The 16,459-nt window shown below is 40.3% G+C and overlaps 1 protein-coding gene and 3 pseudogenes across 6 annotated transcripts in view; 3 read left to right on the plus strand and 1 right to left on the minus strand.

Annotated features, from left to right (window-relative positions):
* Ttc27 (tetratricopeptide repeat domain 27) overlaps nucleotides 1–16,459 on the plus strand; it is a 213,366-nt gene that overhangs the window by 94,681 nt on the left and 102,226 nt on the right. The gene's annotated exons all lie outside the window — the stretch shown is intronic.
* Nucleotides 643–2,290, plus strand: LOC111815702 (annotated as a pseudogene).
* LOC105741708 lies at nucleotides 13,383–13,692 on the minus strand (annotated as a pseudogene).
* LOC105741686 lies at nucleotides 15,565–16,455 on the plus strand (annotated as a pseudogene).

The following is a 16,459-nucleotide window of genomic DNA, read 5'->3' on the forward strand; positions in this document are numbered from 1 at the left end:
AAAAAAAACAACTTTTACTTGAGAGACAGTATGGTAATAATTGGTATGTCATGACAAGAAGTATGCATTTAGAAGACCAGAATGACAGATATTCCAAGCGTGACCCTTCTATTACACATTGCTATCTTCAGTGCAGATTCTTGGTTCGCAGGTATCAGCATATATAGTCAGTCAGGATGAGAATCCTACCAATTAACTGCTAGTTTCAAAAACCTGCTGATGTTTCTCAGGATCATTGCCTTACCCACATTGTGCATACAAATGTATGGCTTTGCCCTTATCATGTTTCCCAGCTTTTCTCCTTGCCCTCTCATTGTCCAATTCTCAAGTTCTCACTTTCCTCAGAGTGAGTCTTAAAATCTCCTGACATTTCTCCTTTGGTAAAATTTAGGGTTAAAAGTCTTTTAGCTTAAAGGGACAGAAATCTAATTAACACTGCCTGGGGGGAGGGAGGAAATTTATTGACTTATAACTGGGAAACTTGGGGTATTCAGATTTTAGAGATAGCTTGATTTAGGGGCACAAACAAATCTTTTCATCTTTTCTCACTTTCATTGTATTTTTTTCCGCTGCCTGCTTCAGAATAGCATTAGGTTATATGTAGACTTCATAGTCCAAAAGGAAGAGAGATCATGTCCTGTTATGTCCAGAGGTAAGTTCTCTGATCACAGCGCTTCACTTCCTGTACACTGTAGTGGGGATATCGATCAGGCCTACTTTATAACTATGTTGAGGAATTAAATGAATTAATATTTGCTTGGAATAGTGCCTGGTACAAACCCTCAATAAAAGGTAGTAATTATTATTTTCACTTTATAGGAGAGGTATAAGAAAAGTAAAACTGCCCAATCCTTAATAACTGATTAAGAGGGATCATTACTACTTGAGACATCCCAACAGTAGCTAAAATAATTGTACAGCTTCCTGTGTTATAATGCTGGGTCATGCCATTGAGCTTTTGAAATATTTGAGATAAGAAAATGTGTCTTCTACCTCTGGTCTGCATTAATAACCATGTATATGTGCATTTTAGTGATTAAAAAGTATATAAAGATTTGCTCATGTGATTGTAGGTATACTTTTATTTGTTAGAATAATTATAGTAGTTGTAGTTAACTATATTTACTTTCATTTACTGAAAAGTCATAAGCCAGATGCTAAAGAATCCAAGTAAGTAGGTTTTGTCTGTTTTTTTACTGATGAAGAAACTGAAGGAAAGAAAGTTTAAGTGACTCAATCAAGGTTTTGTAGCCAGACTGGGGCTCGTACCAGATATTCTTGAGTTTGAAGTGGAGAGAGAGAGAGAGAGAGAGAGAGAGAGAGAGAGAGAGAGAGAGAGAGACAGACATGCAGAGAGAGACATTCAGACAGACAGACAGACAGACAGACAGACACACACACACACACACACACACACAGAAACGGGGAGGCAGGGCAAGGGCAGGGCAGAGAAGAATAGTGGTTGTCAGAGTACAGGGAAGGATAGGAGGAGGAAGGGATGGGGAAAAGTAGACCAATGGGTATTAAGTTACAGTTAGACAGGAGAAATAAGTACTGGTGTGGTGTTCCACAGATATTGACAGTGTCCTGTATATATATAAAAAAATCCATCTATTATCTCTATCTGTCTACCTATCTGCCATCTGTCTATTTGTTTAATCTGCCCCAGAAGCACCTAGTTCTGGCTGCAGCAGTGTGTGGTGTTCTCTGTGATAGCTGTCTTAAAAAAAAAAAAAGAAAGTGACTAGCTCCTGAGTCTTGGGGGTTGTACCACAGCTGCCTATATCAGCGCCTCCTCTTTGGAGCAGTTCCAGAAGCTGCAGATCTTCTGCAACCGCCATGAAGATCTGCAGGGGGAAGGAGACCCTGAGCAGGTGCTAGGGACCTAGGAAAAGTTGGTCAGAGACCTTGATAGCAGCAGGAAGCAAATGAAGTGCTGGCAGACATGGAGGAGGAACTATGGAATGTATGCTGTCTTTCTGTGATCCCATGATGTCTAAGCTGTGAAACTACTGTTAGGAGTTTCTATACTGCATGAGGAGGTGAGAAGCACTCCTTTAACAGCCACGCAGCACGACACATGTGCTGTGGCGAGTGAGCTGTGAATTGGCTACAGTCTCAGAGGACACTGCTTCTGCAAGGCACTGCAAGAGTCAGCTGGCCATCCACGCATTGAGCATTCTCATTGCATTGCTGCAGAGACTGGGCAGATTGGCTTGAAGTGGTAGAAGAGTTGGGAGAGCAGGGAGATGAGCTGGAATGCACCACGAGCAAGAGTGACAACCTATAAGCTGCTGCTTTCTTCTGTCCTTCTCCCTGGGACTCTTCATCCTGGGAGCCTGGCGTAACATAAGTTCTTTTGCAGTTGAACTTCCTATAAAGGGCTGTGTGGACCAGAACCTTAGCCTGTGCATGAATGTGGAGCAAGCATGTGGCTGCTGTGTGCTGACAGTTCAAGGATGCACTGTGTACCCAAACAGTGGAAAGAGGGGGCAGGACAGAAAACCACAGAAATGGGAAGAAAGAGTGGCAAGAGCAGTGTGATATACCAAGGAATAAATGTTGTTTTTGATTTCTTCAAATTAAAGAAAAAAATAGAAACATTTTGAATTTTTTACCACAAGGAAACACTGAGGAGATAAACATGCTTACTCTGATTTAAACACCGCAGAGTATACAGTATATAGGTACTAAAACCTTATGTGGTACCCTGTAAATATAATCTGTGCAATTTTTATGTATTAATGAAAAACTATGGTGATAACCATCTTCATATTTCATATATTGAATATAATGATTCAGGCAATCCAAATTAAAATATTCTACATAAATATTCATATAATTATGGTAAAAATGAGTAAAACTTTATTCATAAAGAAAAAGAGCAAAATTATATCAATAGAAGACTTGGACTAATCGGGAAGAAAAGAGTTGAATGAACACAAACACAAAGAAGCGAATGGAAGCTTCTGTGAGAGGCTGTGTTGCTGAGCTCAGTCTCGCAGCTGCAACCTATGAGGGGACAGGGAGCCAGAGTACACACGCTGTCAGGATGTGGCTTGTGAGAAAAGAGCCTGCCGATGGGTGGCTCAGCCTGGCTTCTGATAAGGCCAACCAAGGGACTACCCAGCAGGATCCTGCTTGGCTGAGTCCAGGGCCGAATGATAATAGAATATAAAAAAAATTCACTGACTAGTTCAGTTAAGTGGTATGAAAGAGAAGCACAAGTGGTAGATGACATACAGTAAATTTTATTATTGTTAGCAAACACTTAAAAGTCCTAGGAATCTATGGAAAAATGAAAAATAGGAAATAGCTAGGAACTTTAAGATGAAGCAGATTACACTTGCAAAAACCTTAAAAATATTTTCAGTAGCTTCCAGGGGCAGCTGACTGAATAGCTCAGGGGATTAAAGTGCTTTTTTAGGCAGATGGAGTGACTGGGTTTAGTCCCAATCCCACTCTGTCGTGCTGGCCCTGCCCCTGGGTGGCTCATGCCTGTAATCCCAGCTCTTTGGGAGGCAGAAAACCGGTGGATCACTAGGAATCCGATCTGCGGACTCTTACTATACAAATAAAACAAAACCAAAAAATCCCCTGTGTTCCAGGGGCAGACAGACTGAAGCTTTTTGTGCAGCCACATTATGTTGGTTAATCTAATACTTCAGCTTTTCTGTGAGACCACCGGTAGACATCCTAACACTTTTTGGTAGCATTTACCAAAGTTTCCTGGACAAAGGGTGTGCACCACTTGTTGGGGTGCTGGTTAAAATACCTCACATTAGCCTGGCCCTTCGAACTGGGAAAAAACTGCCTTAGGCAGGGTACCCTGTTTATCCTTACAGCTTCTGGTGGTTTTTTTGTCTCCTGCCCAGTAACATATAGAACATAGGCTGAAAGTTCTTTATATGCTTCACTGCCTCACAGTTACTGATTTTAGTAAGTTTTATTTACAAGTGCTTTTGTAAAAGCAGTTATTATTAAGCAGTAAATACTATCCAAACACTTGTGCTGCTTAGTTCTGTCCTTGATGGTTTCTACTGCAGCTAAATCAGTTGCTTTTCCCATGGAGCACCATTTTTACTTGAAAGAATGGACAAATTGAGTAGGCAGACCTAGGTATTTGCCTTAAGTAAATGAAGTAACTTCACCAATTCAAGGAAAATAGTGATATTTGTTATTGATGATAAAATTTTGAGCTTTCAAGAAAAAGAATAAGACTTTCGGAAAACATGTCTCTACAGCTATTACCTTGACAACTTCCTAATACTGTAATTGGAATTAGGCTTTTTTGGTGAGATTAGGGATGGTATCACTGCTTCTTTTTTTTTGTGGAACACGTGATTGAACTCAGGCCCTTGTGCTTGCCAGGGAAGCGCTTACTCTACTGAGCCATCTCCTTGGCCCCTGCATTTTTTTTTTTTTTTTTTTTGCGGAACCAGGGATTGAATTTAGGCCCTTGCGCTTGCCAGGGAAGCGCTTATTCCACTGAGCCATCTCCCCGGCCCCAGCCCCTGCATTTTGATGTTATATGAAATGTATCAACGTTTGAAAGATCAGCCCATTTTCCAAATGACCAATGCATATTGTTACAAAATCAAGTAAGGGTAAAAGTGCAAAATAGACCAGTGACTACTGCAGTTATTGTTTACTGACCAGTGCATTGTAGTGTAACAAAGTATTTAGTGTAACAAAAAGTTCATCCATAAGGTTTCAAATTGAATATTGGATGTAACCTTTGAGAAAACACATACTAAATTTTGCTGTAATATCAAAGAATAATATCCACAATTAACTATAAGAGCTAATAACATGCTCCTTCCTTTCCCAGCTATATAGTTGGGTGAAGCCAGCTTTTCTTCACCCGGAAGCTTCAACCAGAATATCATATGGCAAGAGATTGACTGTAGAAGCAGACCGAGACTCCACCTGTCATCTGTTAAGCCAGACAGTAAAACAATTGGTAAAACTGTGAGACAGTGCCCCTCTTTTGAAGACATTTTGGCTGGGCATAGCAGTCTGTAATCCCAGCTCTTGGGAAGCTGAGGAAAAGATCTTTTCTTTTGTCTAGGAAATTAGAGTTCTTTTTCATAAAAATATGCTACTTATGTTAACATAATGATTTCTTATTTTATCTTAAAGTGAATCAAACATTTACAATTTTCTCAGTTCATTTCTAGAATGTTGTATTGATAAAACAGAGAAAAGCTCTTTGGAGTTCCTCAGTGATTTTTAAGAGTTTAAAGGGGCCCAGAACTGGAAAAGTTGAATTACTGACCTCAGGTGTGGCTGAGGAAGAAGGATGGAGAGACTGTGTGGGTGAGGGCTGCCCCTTGTGTCCTTCACTTTACTCTGGAATCATAAAAGGGGATCTGGTCAGCTGCCATGAGGACACTTGGTTTCAGGGAGGATAGAAGCAATAACTACTAGCATATTCTTGGCTGGGCCACATTCTGACTTCCATATTATGGGATTTAGGAGAAAAAATGGTTAGATAGAGTTTTTAATATTTTTCCAATAAAAGGTATTTTTGATTTTCACAGATTGAATCATTGTCCACATAGTTCAGAGTTAGTTTTAACAGAGCTGCCAAGTCTGGTCTTTGGAGTGAGATGTGCTCACCTATTCCAAAGGCTTATGACTTTTCTCTCTCAGAACTGTCTTTGCTGTGCATGATGTAAATCAGGGTTAACAATAAACTGGCTTGACAATATTGTTTATACTTAGTGGGTATGTCAATAGATTTTTTTTTTTGTTTGTTTTTGAGTCAGGGTTTCACTTTGCAGCGCAAGCTGGTCTCGAACTTGTTATATAGCTCAGGCTGGCTTTGAATTTGCAGCAGACCTCCTGCCTCATCCTCTAGAATGCTGGGATCACAGAACTGAGCTACCATGCCTTGTGTGTCAATAGATTTTAATTCGTTTTTCTTGTTTCCAGTGGAAATAATCCTTTTTTTTTGTATTTAGGACAGAGTCTACAGGGTTTCACTGCACAGATTGGACTTGTAGTGATCCTCCAGTTTTCAGCCTCCCAAGCACTGGGATTATAGGTGCGCGTGCCCCCCCCCCCCATGCCCAGTCTCATTAGCTGTCTCAGTGCACACCAGGGGCGGGGCCAGCACAGCACTCTAGGGATCAGACCCTGGCTGGCCCTCCCAGTGGAAATATTCTTAATCCTGGGAGTTTAAGGTGACAAGTATCTTGACTGCTATATTTGTAAATTACTGTGGAATGACAGCAGGCTCCTGTCAAAAGAAAGCTGTTCAGCCCAACTAACTGTTAGAAATATTTGATTAAATATATATTTTTATAATAAATCCCATCCTTCTATAAACACATATGCACACAAAGGTTGCATAACAAAGCAAGTATGAGATGATCTGGCACATGATCAGTCATACCTTTTAAGTTATCAGCCAATTTCTACCTGGCTGTTCAGAAAACTGATAAACACTTTGATGTTGTGCTAGTGAGAATGAATTGCTGTTATGGTTTGTGTCTAGTTGTCCCCCCAAAGTCTCATGCAGTCATGGGGTGAGGACTTCTAGAGTTTGTGTTAACTCATGATCCACTGGGATTATGTGTGATCCAAGGCTGGGATTATGGGTTTTAGTACTGCTGGGATTACCCATAGGTGGGTAAATACTGGGAAGTACCCATAGGTATGAGTACTTCCCCTACCCTGGGGAAGGTAATTTGCATTACAATGTAAGGTGGGAAGAGAAGCTAGCTGCTTGAGCTGCTGCTACCCCTCCCTTGCGCTCTTGCTTTTTGCCACTGCCATGAAAGGTTGCTTTCTGCTCTGTGCTGCTCTGCGTTGGACCCAGCTGAGTATGGACTGAAACCTCCAGTAACTGTGAGCTAAATAAACCTTTCCTTCCTTCATTTTGAGTGTCGGGTATTTGTCCCAGCAACGAGAGAAGAGTAACTAAGACAATCGCTTTCAGTGAAAGGACAAGGTCATTACTTTCTGGAGTTTTATTTCCTATTGCATAGAGATACCCTTGAACTGAGGCTCCTGGAGATTTATAAGTTGTTACTGCTTGTACTTAGGAATTCCATGTACACAGATATACTTTTTTCCTCAAAGGACACTCAAAGTGTAAGTACATTAAAAGAAGCCTTAAACCTTGAAAATAGTGTTATGTCACAATAACGCTTGCAACATGACTTCATCTGTGGTGTACCTATCATCATGGCCAGCTTTTCTGTGACTTGACTTCCCATACTTCTGACTTGTACCACAGAATGCTCTTTATTTTCCCATCTCTTCAGTCATCCCCCTGGAGCAGACTCCATCTTGCTTTCATTTCTTATTTTGTTCAGGAAACTTACTACTCTTGACAGTTAGCTTAGGGTATATGCACATGCTGTCTCTTTTTGATGTTATCATTTTTCCTTAAAGACTGCCTCCTCATACCAATTTTTATTTATAACCAAATGTCCATGACTTTCAGGTATGAAATTCATCAAATTCAGAAAGTAGAAAGAAAGATCAGGACAGATGCCTTAGAGGCCATTACTGAAATAAATTGCCCCTCCCCTCCCCCTCCCCTTCCTCCCCTCCTTTCCCTTTCACTCCCCCTTCTAACAGGATCTGGCTATATAGTTCAGGCTGGCTTTCAGCTCATAAACAGTTTGCTTATTGGAGATAGACCTGAGTTACTTTGCTGGGCAGAACTTTTTTCCATTTATCATATCTGTAAAGACCCCAGTTTATTTGAAAAATTTGAATTTGTTTCAGAACAAGTTAGAAGTTATTCTGCTCTGAAAATTTAAAAATACACCGAAGAAAGCAATAATGCCTTTGTGAGATGCTGATAATGATTTTAGACTTCTCAGCCTCCAAAACTGTAAAAATTAAATTTCTGTAATTTGCTAATTAAAAAGAAATACTATAGCTATGTCCATATATTTTTCATAAATTATAAAGCAGAATATTTTAATCCAGTGGAGGAAGTAACTATACCAGCATCCCTTTTATATATTAATGTTCTTAGTTTTATGAGTAGTTAAATCTTATTTAGGTGGTTGTCATGCTTAAAGCAGAGAGAAGTACATTCTGCATGGGAGTGAAATAGGTTTGAGTTCTGTTTTTAATCTTTGTCAAACATATGGCTGACACAGGTGCTTGTATAGGGGCTTGCTCATGAGCTGCAGCTCAGTGAGTGCTGACTCCCTCTGTGCTCTCCAGCACTCTCCTGTTTTGGAGAGCATGTGGGAGCATCAACGACACTAGGACACTCTGAGATCATGCAAAATATCTGAGTGTATCTGACATAAAATTTATTTTTTAGTACATAATTATTGAACACTTAATACGTTTTAGCTAGTGAGTCACTATAGTAAACAACATGAGGTTTGTTTGGAAATAAAAATTATTTGCAGGTAATTAGGGATTAGAAATAAATTTCATGATGCAGCTTTTGAATTATTAAGTGAGCATTAGAATAGTTTTTTTTTTTTTTTTCTTTTCACAAAAGTGTTAAAACTTGAAGATGGCTGAGTGGTATATGTCAGAAAAAGAGCCTCTGAAAGTTGACGTACAAACCTGTAATATAGCAATGTAAGGAAGAGAAGAAGGACTGAAGTGAGTCCCCCGGACCCAGGAAGGTTCTGAAGTAAGACTTGAAGCCTACAGGCAGAGCAAAGAGAGAAACTTCAATCTTGAAGGAGGAGGTAGCCACTGAAGCCTTTTCCCTCAGTCCCAACTCACTGTGTGGGAGGAACGGTTAAAACCTGTGGACACGCAGTGACTGCTGCTAGCCACAGAGGACTCCATGGAGAGACACACCAGTGGAAGGGAACCAGACTTGGAGGACTCCCCTCACTGGGGGGTGTGTTTGATGCTATTGTTATTACTGATGATGCCACTTTAGCCAAAGTGACATATTGGTTCTAACCAGTTGTTCTTCCTGGTACACCAGCACTGAGATTGCCTAAAGATCAATAGAATATTGTGGGCCAGTGTCAAAGAAACGGGCTGGGCCAACCAGGCAGTGACTTTCTCTTACCTACTCTTCAATACAAATTGGAGAGGTAGGATCTTCAATAGTCAAAACCCAAAAATCAGCTACAACTGGAAGACACCTTGGAAAAGAAATCATTTCCTAAAGGTTCTAAATACTAGCAATAAAGCAACTTATCATAGATAATTTACCAACATCAACCCAGAAGTTAAAAAGAAAAGCAGTGAGAAGATACTTGAAGAAGATGCAACACCAGACATCCAGTTCACCAAAGGCAAACCCAGGAGATAATGAAGTGGAACAATCTGAAAGCCACCCATCTGGCCTCTCTGAAGTGGTAACAACAATAAAAAAGCAAATGAATGAGGCTCTAGCAAAAAATCAAACCTGAAATAATTTCTCAGATAACTACTGAAATAGTGACCAAAATAGAAAACATACTAGTGACTCTAGAGTAGATATAAATTTAAAAAAAGAAGCTTAGGACATTGATAGAAACCGTGAACGTCCAACATAAGAAAGAATGGAATCTATAAGTCAGATTCAAAAAGATATGGAGGAGACTAAAAATTCCATTGGAAGTATTTGTAATAGAATGAGACAGTATGAGGACCGAACCTCAGATATAGAAGATAGATTTGTGGTGATCAAGAAAAGAAAGATTCCTTAACAATAGCAAGTGACCAGGAAAAATCAGTCTAGTAGTTGCTAGGTGATGCAAAGGAGAATAATATATTGATTGGAATCAATGAAAAAGCAGGAAATACCAGAAATGATATAAAAAAAATCTGTTCACAGACTTCCAGACAGAAAACTTCCCTGATAGGGAGAAAGAATTTGACATACACATAAGCGAGGCATATAGAACTCCATTTAGCCATGATTAAAAAAAAAAAAATCTACAGCAAGGCAGATCATAGTCAAGATTCCAGAAATTCAACATAAGAATAGAATATTTAAAACCATTGGAGAACACAAACAAATCACCTATAAAGGAAAGCCCATCAGAATTACAGCAGGCTTCTCAACACAAACCCTTAAGACAAAGAGAAATTGAAGTATTTCAAGCCCTAAAAGAAAACAACCTTCAACCTAGACTAATGTACCCCACAAAACTATCTTTCAGGGGCTGGGGAGATAGCTTAGTAGAATAAACGTTTGGCTGGCAAACGCAGGGTCCTGAGTTCAATACCCGGTACCACATTAAAAAAACAAAAACAAAAAACAAACAGACGGCACAATTTGGGGCCAGGGAGATAGCTCAGTAGAATAAGTGCTTGCCTGGCAACCGCAAAGGCCTAAGTTCAATCCCCGGTTCTGCAAACAAAACAAAACAAAACAAAACAAAACAAAACAAAAACTATCTTTCAGAATTGGTGAAAAAATAAGATACTTCACGAAATACTTGAGAAAATTAACCAGCTTACTAAAATGTTCAGAAGGACATTCTAGAAAGAGATAACAAGGACTTGAATTCTGAAGCCCAACAGCAAGAATCTATCAGGCAAGGCAAATAATTAAATGGAGAGGGGGAGGGAAAAAAAAGGAACCAACAGTAGGTAAATAACATCCATCCATAACTGATAAGTCAGTGCATATCAGTTATAACCGTCAATGTCTTTTTATTTTTTTAATTATTTATTTATTTTTATTACATTTATTTATTGTGTGTGTGTGTGTGTGTGTGTGTGTGTGTGTGGCCAGCTCAGCTCACCAGGGAGCGGGGCTGGCTGGCATGTGGTGCTGGGGGATCGAACCGCGGTCCCTGTGCTTTGCCAAGCTTGTTTCAAGTAGGTGCTTTAGACCACTGAGCCATCTCTTCAGCCCATATAACCGTCAATGTTAATGGTCTCAATTCACCAATCAAAAGAAACTGTCTAGCAGACTGGATCAAGAAGGAAGATCCAACAATATGATGTATATAAGAACCACATACAAGTTAGGAAAGAAATTCATAGACAAGAAAATTGAAGGTTGGAAAACAATACTCCATGTTAGGAACCCAGAAAAGATCAGGGATAACTTTTATTTGCAGAAAAAGAATTTCAAGCTAAGACTCATAAAGAGAGACAAAGAAGGCCACTACATCCTTGTAAAGGGAAGACTCCAAGAAAAGTATCAGTCATAAATATAAATACAGTAAATACCAATGTACCCAACTATATACAATAAATATTAACAGAGATGAAAAATCAGATAAACACTAATACAGTTATCTTGGGGGGAATCTTAATATCCTACTGTCAAAAATAGACCAACTAGACAAAAAAATTAGCAATGAAGTATTAGAACTGAACCAAACTTTTGAACAAATGAATTTAGTAGATGTCTATAGCCTGTTCCACCCAACATCAGAATACACATTTTCTCAGCTGCACTGAAGATATTCTTCAAAATAGATTACATACTAGCTCAGACAGCATGCTTAAGTAAATGCAAAGGAAATGAAATTATCCCATGCATATTACCCAGACTGTAGTGCAGTGAAATTGGACATCAATGGCAAGAGGAATCATAAAAACTTTATAAACACATGGAGTTTAAAAATATTAAAACTTTGCCCCTTTTTCATGCAGTAATTATATGATCTGTTTATATGTTTTACTCATATGTATTCAACCAAAGGTTATTCTTTTCTTGAAGAAGCATGCAACTTTTTTGTTGGTAAGTATCTGTGAAGTAAGACCAAGACATTTAGTTCTAAGGTGAAATGGTAAGTCTGGTTATGTATCACTTTGCTCTGATTTACCTGACTAAATAGGATCTTGGATTGTCAGAGAAATAATGTGTAAGATGTGTTTTCTTACACTTGAGCTCATTCTTCAGAATATTCTTGGTCTAACACATTCATGTTTTATCTAGCATAATATAAAGAACTTTCAATTTAGGAGCTATTTCATTGCTTAGAAACTAGTCTCTGGGTTTTACCAGAATGAATTAAATTCCTGTACTTTCTTTTGAGGAAGTCTGTATTTATTACATTTTAAATTTTTTTTTCAACTTTTGACCAATTTTTTATAGAAATAATTTCAGAGAAAGCACAAGTACGACACTCTTGTCTTTTGTGTTGTAAAATGTTGTAGAGTAAGTTGCTACATGGTATCTGTTTAAATCATTTTTTTTTTTGGGGGGGGATAAAATACCCAGCATCCACAACTTAAAGTAGAGGTTTATTTTGACTCATGATTTTTAGAGGATTCAGTCTATAGCTGGCTGGCTCTAAGGCAGAAGGGGCATGGTAGAGTGGACTGGGTGCAGGACAGCTGCTCATTCTGTGGCAGCCAGGATGAAAGGGGAGTGAGGAGCTGGGGGAAAGAGTGCATTCTTCCGGGTCACACTTCCAGTGACATACCTCCAATCAGGCCCATGTCCTAATAGCATATTTGGCTACTGATGTCACTGATGGATGGAAGGATGGAATCCATGGATGAGTGTTGTACCCCTGTGATCCAATTGCCCTACAACACATGAGGTTTTGGTGCAACATTTTTTTTTTTCTTCAATATTTGAGATTTCATTGGTTGTGTTGAGGATCAGTACACATGATTCACTCTGTACACAGTTCTTAACAAACATACCAAAAAGAGCCATGTATTGTTTTTCAGTTATTCCAAAGACTTTCCAGCTTCAAATTTAGAGGCAAATTTTCTTTTTCTTTTTTTTGTGGAACCGGGGATTGAACTCAGGCCCTTGTGCTTGCGAGGGAAGCGCTTATTCCACTGAGCCATCTCCCCGAACCCTAGAGGCAAATTTTCTGTAAGAGGATTAAGTACCAGTATCTTCAAATGCTGAAAAAGTCTTACTTAAGTCCTGCCAATTCACAATTTTGTATCATATACACTACATACTCAAATTTTTGATCTTTCACAGCATATTAACAAAATGAGGCAAACCAGACTACCACTACCAAAGATGTTACAGACTGCACACGATTCTGACAGGGCAACAATTAGGAAGTAGTTTTCTTTAGGAAACAATTCTACTAAAAACATGGGAATAGAAGTCATTTAAAGTGTCTAAGACATATTAAATGCATAGCTGTAACTCCAAGTTGCCATTTAGTATGCTTTGTATTGCAGGATATAAAACTAATCCCCCCCCAAAAAAAAAACCCAAACCAAAACTAATCCCCCACCTATGGAATGTTAAGCTCACACCCAAGACAGTCAAAGCCTGCCATAATTCAGTGTCCCACTATTTCTGGTTGTACCAAAAAATAAACCAGAGAATGATTTTACCTCTAAAGAAAAAAATCATTTACACTTAAAAAATGCAATGAGGTAGGAGTCTCTCCTTTTTAAAAAATGTTTATAGAGCTACTAAAAAACTTGCATTTACAAAATAGTTGATAAAAATACTCCTCTGGATTGTACAAGAAGGGAGACAGGGAGCACTGATAAGACATGGTGTGTGATTAATCAGACTGGGCTTCTTTCTCTTCTGCTTCATCAGAGGCTGCGCTCTCCTCATTTTTAGTTTCTGCATTTTCCACAGGTAAATCTTCCTTGATTTCCTGATTCGCCCCTTCAGCCTGTTTTCCCTTGGCTCCCCTTTACCCTTTTGCTTGCACTTTTTTGTCCGAAGATATATGCTTTCCCGCTGACTATTTTGGCCTTGTTTCCACTTTAGCTGGAACAGGTTTAGCCGACAACCTTGCTTATCTCTTCTTGGGCTCCTCCTTCGCCGCCTCTTTGGCTGGCCAAGCTGACCTTCCTCTTGGGCATCTTGGCCGGGGGCGCATGCGGAAACTGCAGGTTGAGGCACACGGGAGCCTCACGGAACTATGCAGCTCGACTGCTGCCGTTCCTCCCCAACATTTTCTCTAAACCGTAACTTTCCTCCTGTGGACCCAAAGGACTCGTGTTCTTCTCATGCAAAATGCATTTCATTCAGGTTGGTTTGTTTGTTTTTGCAGTACTGGTGATTAAACTCAGCACCTTGGGCTTAAGCGCTCATTCTACTGAGCTATCTCCCCGGCCTGGCTCATTCAGGTTTAAGAGTCACCAAAGTCTTAACAGTTTTAGCAGTAGTGAAAAGTGCAAGTCCAAAGTTAGCCCCTAAATCAAGGGGAAGTACCTTAGCTATGAGGACCTGTAAAAACCAAAAAAGAAAGAAAAACACTTTTAAAATACAATAACGTAAGGTAATATTCCCATTCTCAAAGGGAGAAATAAAGGCATACAAAGAAATGGGAGCAAAGTAAGATGGAAATCCAGCAGGGCAAACATAAACCCTGTAGTTCCATGTCCCTGAAGCAAGTAGTGATGAGATACAAAGTCCAAAGGGCTTAGGCAGCGTCAGTGGCCTTGCTTGCTGTAATCCATGTGCCTCTCTCAGTGTGGTTCCACTTACTGTCTCAGTCTTTCTTTAGGCGATATCCCATGTTTGTGACATCTTCAATTGCCTGGAGTCTTCGTGCACTTTTGGCTTCACTCACAGCTTTGTGCACTGCACTCTCAGGGGCACACTGCTTATCCTCCCAGGCCTTCATCTGAAATCTGGGTGGAAGCTTCTCTGACTCTACAACTCTTATATTCTGTATAGTTGTAAAGCCTAACCATTTGGGTGATGGTAAGGCCTGCCACCAGCTAGGGCGGTAGTCAGGTCTCCTTGCATCGTGGCTGTAAAAACCTCATAGTGCTAGATGACTGAGTGCTGTGAAAGGAATCCCAGGCAACCAGTACCCTAGGTAGCCCTTCTCAAGCAAGGTTAGCCTTTTTAAGGTTAGCTTCTCAGATAGCTTACAGTTTTACATCTTTGAGCTTTCAAAAAGTGGGGTCTTACTGATTCTTGAGATGTTTTTCTATTCTGATACAATCTACTTGGCCACTTTTTAGTGGTAATATTTTATTTGGTTTTTGCCCCAGTTTTATAGGTGTTTCCTTCCTGGTAAAGCTACAGACTTTTAAAATTATTTAGTTCTGCCATTACTCCTGATTTTCACTGCAGATCTGGCTGCAAGCAGCCAGCAATACCTATTCCACAGCCTCCGTGCTGGACAGCTTTGGAATTTCCTCCTCCAGATTAACTAGTCTACCACCCTCAGTCTTCACAAAGGGTCAGAACATGGCCAAAAGGTAGATGTTTGCTTCCAGTTTATAGCATTTGTGGTTGTGCAAATGGAGAGTTTTTTGGTTTTTTTTTTTTTTTTTTTTTTTTTTTTTGTTTTTGTTTTCAACTGAAACCTAAGCCTTACCTTTACTGTCTGTGTGTCTGTCAGCAGTTTGGCTTTTTGAGCTATGAGTAGTATTGCCTATCAAGCTTTTCTTACAGTATTCTAGGATTACTCTAGCCGGCATCTCCAAACCTTTTCAATCTCTTCCCATAAACAAGTTCTGAAGGCCTCTAAACGACATGCTCAGGTGTAGTCATGGCAGTGATTCTGCTTCTGTAGTAGCAAAATCTGTCTTACTCACTTTCTCATTGCTGGGACAAGATATTCCATACCTACAATTGAAGAGAAGTTCATTTTGGCTCATGTTTTCTTTCTCTGGTCAGCTGGCTCCCAAAGGCCTGGTGACGGAGGCTCAGCAGAGGACGGCTGATTATCTTATGGCAGCCAGGAAGTAGAGCAGGGAGGATTGGGAGTAGGGAGAATGCAGTCTTCCAGGTTAGGTCCTCAGTTCACTACCTCCAACCAGACCCACCCGCAACACGTTCAGCTTCTGAGCTCATCTGTGGTTGGAGTCACTGACGAGGATAGTGCCCGGATGAGCCAGTCACCTTCTAAACACGAGGCTTTCAGGGCATATTTTTATCTAAATCCCAACAGTGCCTTATATTCTCATGTACAAGGACATTCTCCTACATAACCTGATATGTGTGTTAAAATAGGAAGATTATTGCATTATTGATACCTACTCTTCAGGATGAGTCTGTGAACTCAGTCAAAAAGAGAACTCGAGGGGCAGGCGGGAGGCGCCGGCGCCACACGCTGAGGGAAGGAGCATCGAGTAGCCACCCGGAGGCCGCGGAGTCAGCAACGACCAAGCTGGCCGAGCGGCGGCCGCCAAGGTACCCGTGAGGACCGTGATACATCCCCTGAGAATGCAGACGAATCCAGCCATGACCCCCGGTTTGAACCAATAGTTTGTCTTCTGAGCAAGAAATTAAAACGCTAGAGGAAGATGAGGAGGAAGTTTTTAGAATGTGAGCAAAGTTGTTCCGATTTGCTTCCAGAATGGAAGGAGCCAGGCACTGGTGATGTCAAGCTCCGGAAGCGTAAGGATAAGGGGACCATCCGCCTCCTCATGAGGAGGGACAAGCCCTGAAAATCTGCGCCAACCATTATCTCACACCTGTGATGGAGCTAACGCAGAGTGACTGCCTGGGTCTGGAGTACCCACGCTGACCTCGCCGATGAGTATCCCCAGCCGGAGCGGCTTGCCGTCCGCTTCCGAAGTGCCGAGAATGCACAGAAATTTAAAACAAAGTTTGAACAATGCAAAAAAGAAATTGAGGAGAGAGAAAAGAAAGGACTGGGCAAAAATG

Source organism: Octodon degus, unplaced genomic scaffold (assembly GCF_000260255.1).
Source record: "Octodon degus isolate 3935 unplaced genomic scaffold, OctDeg1.0 scaffold00020, whole genome shotgun sequence".
Classification (NCBI taxonomy): Eukaryota; Metazoa; Chordata; class Mammalia; order Rodentia; family Octodontidae; genus Octodon; species Octodon degus.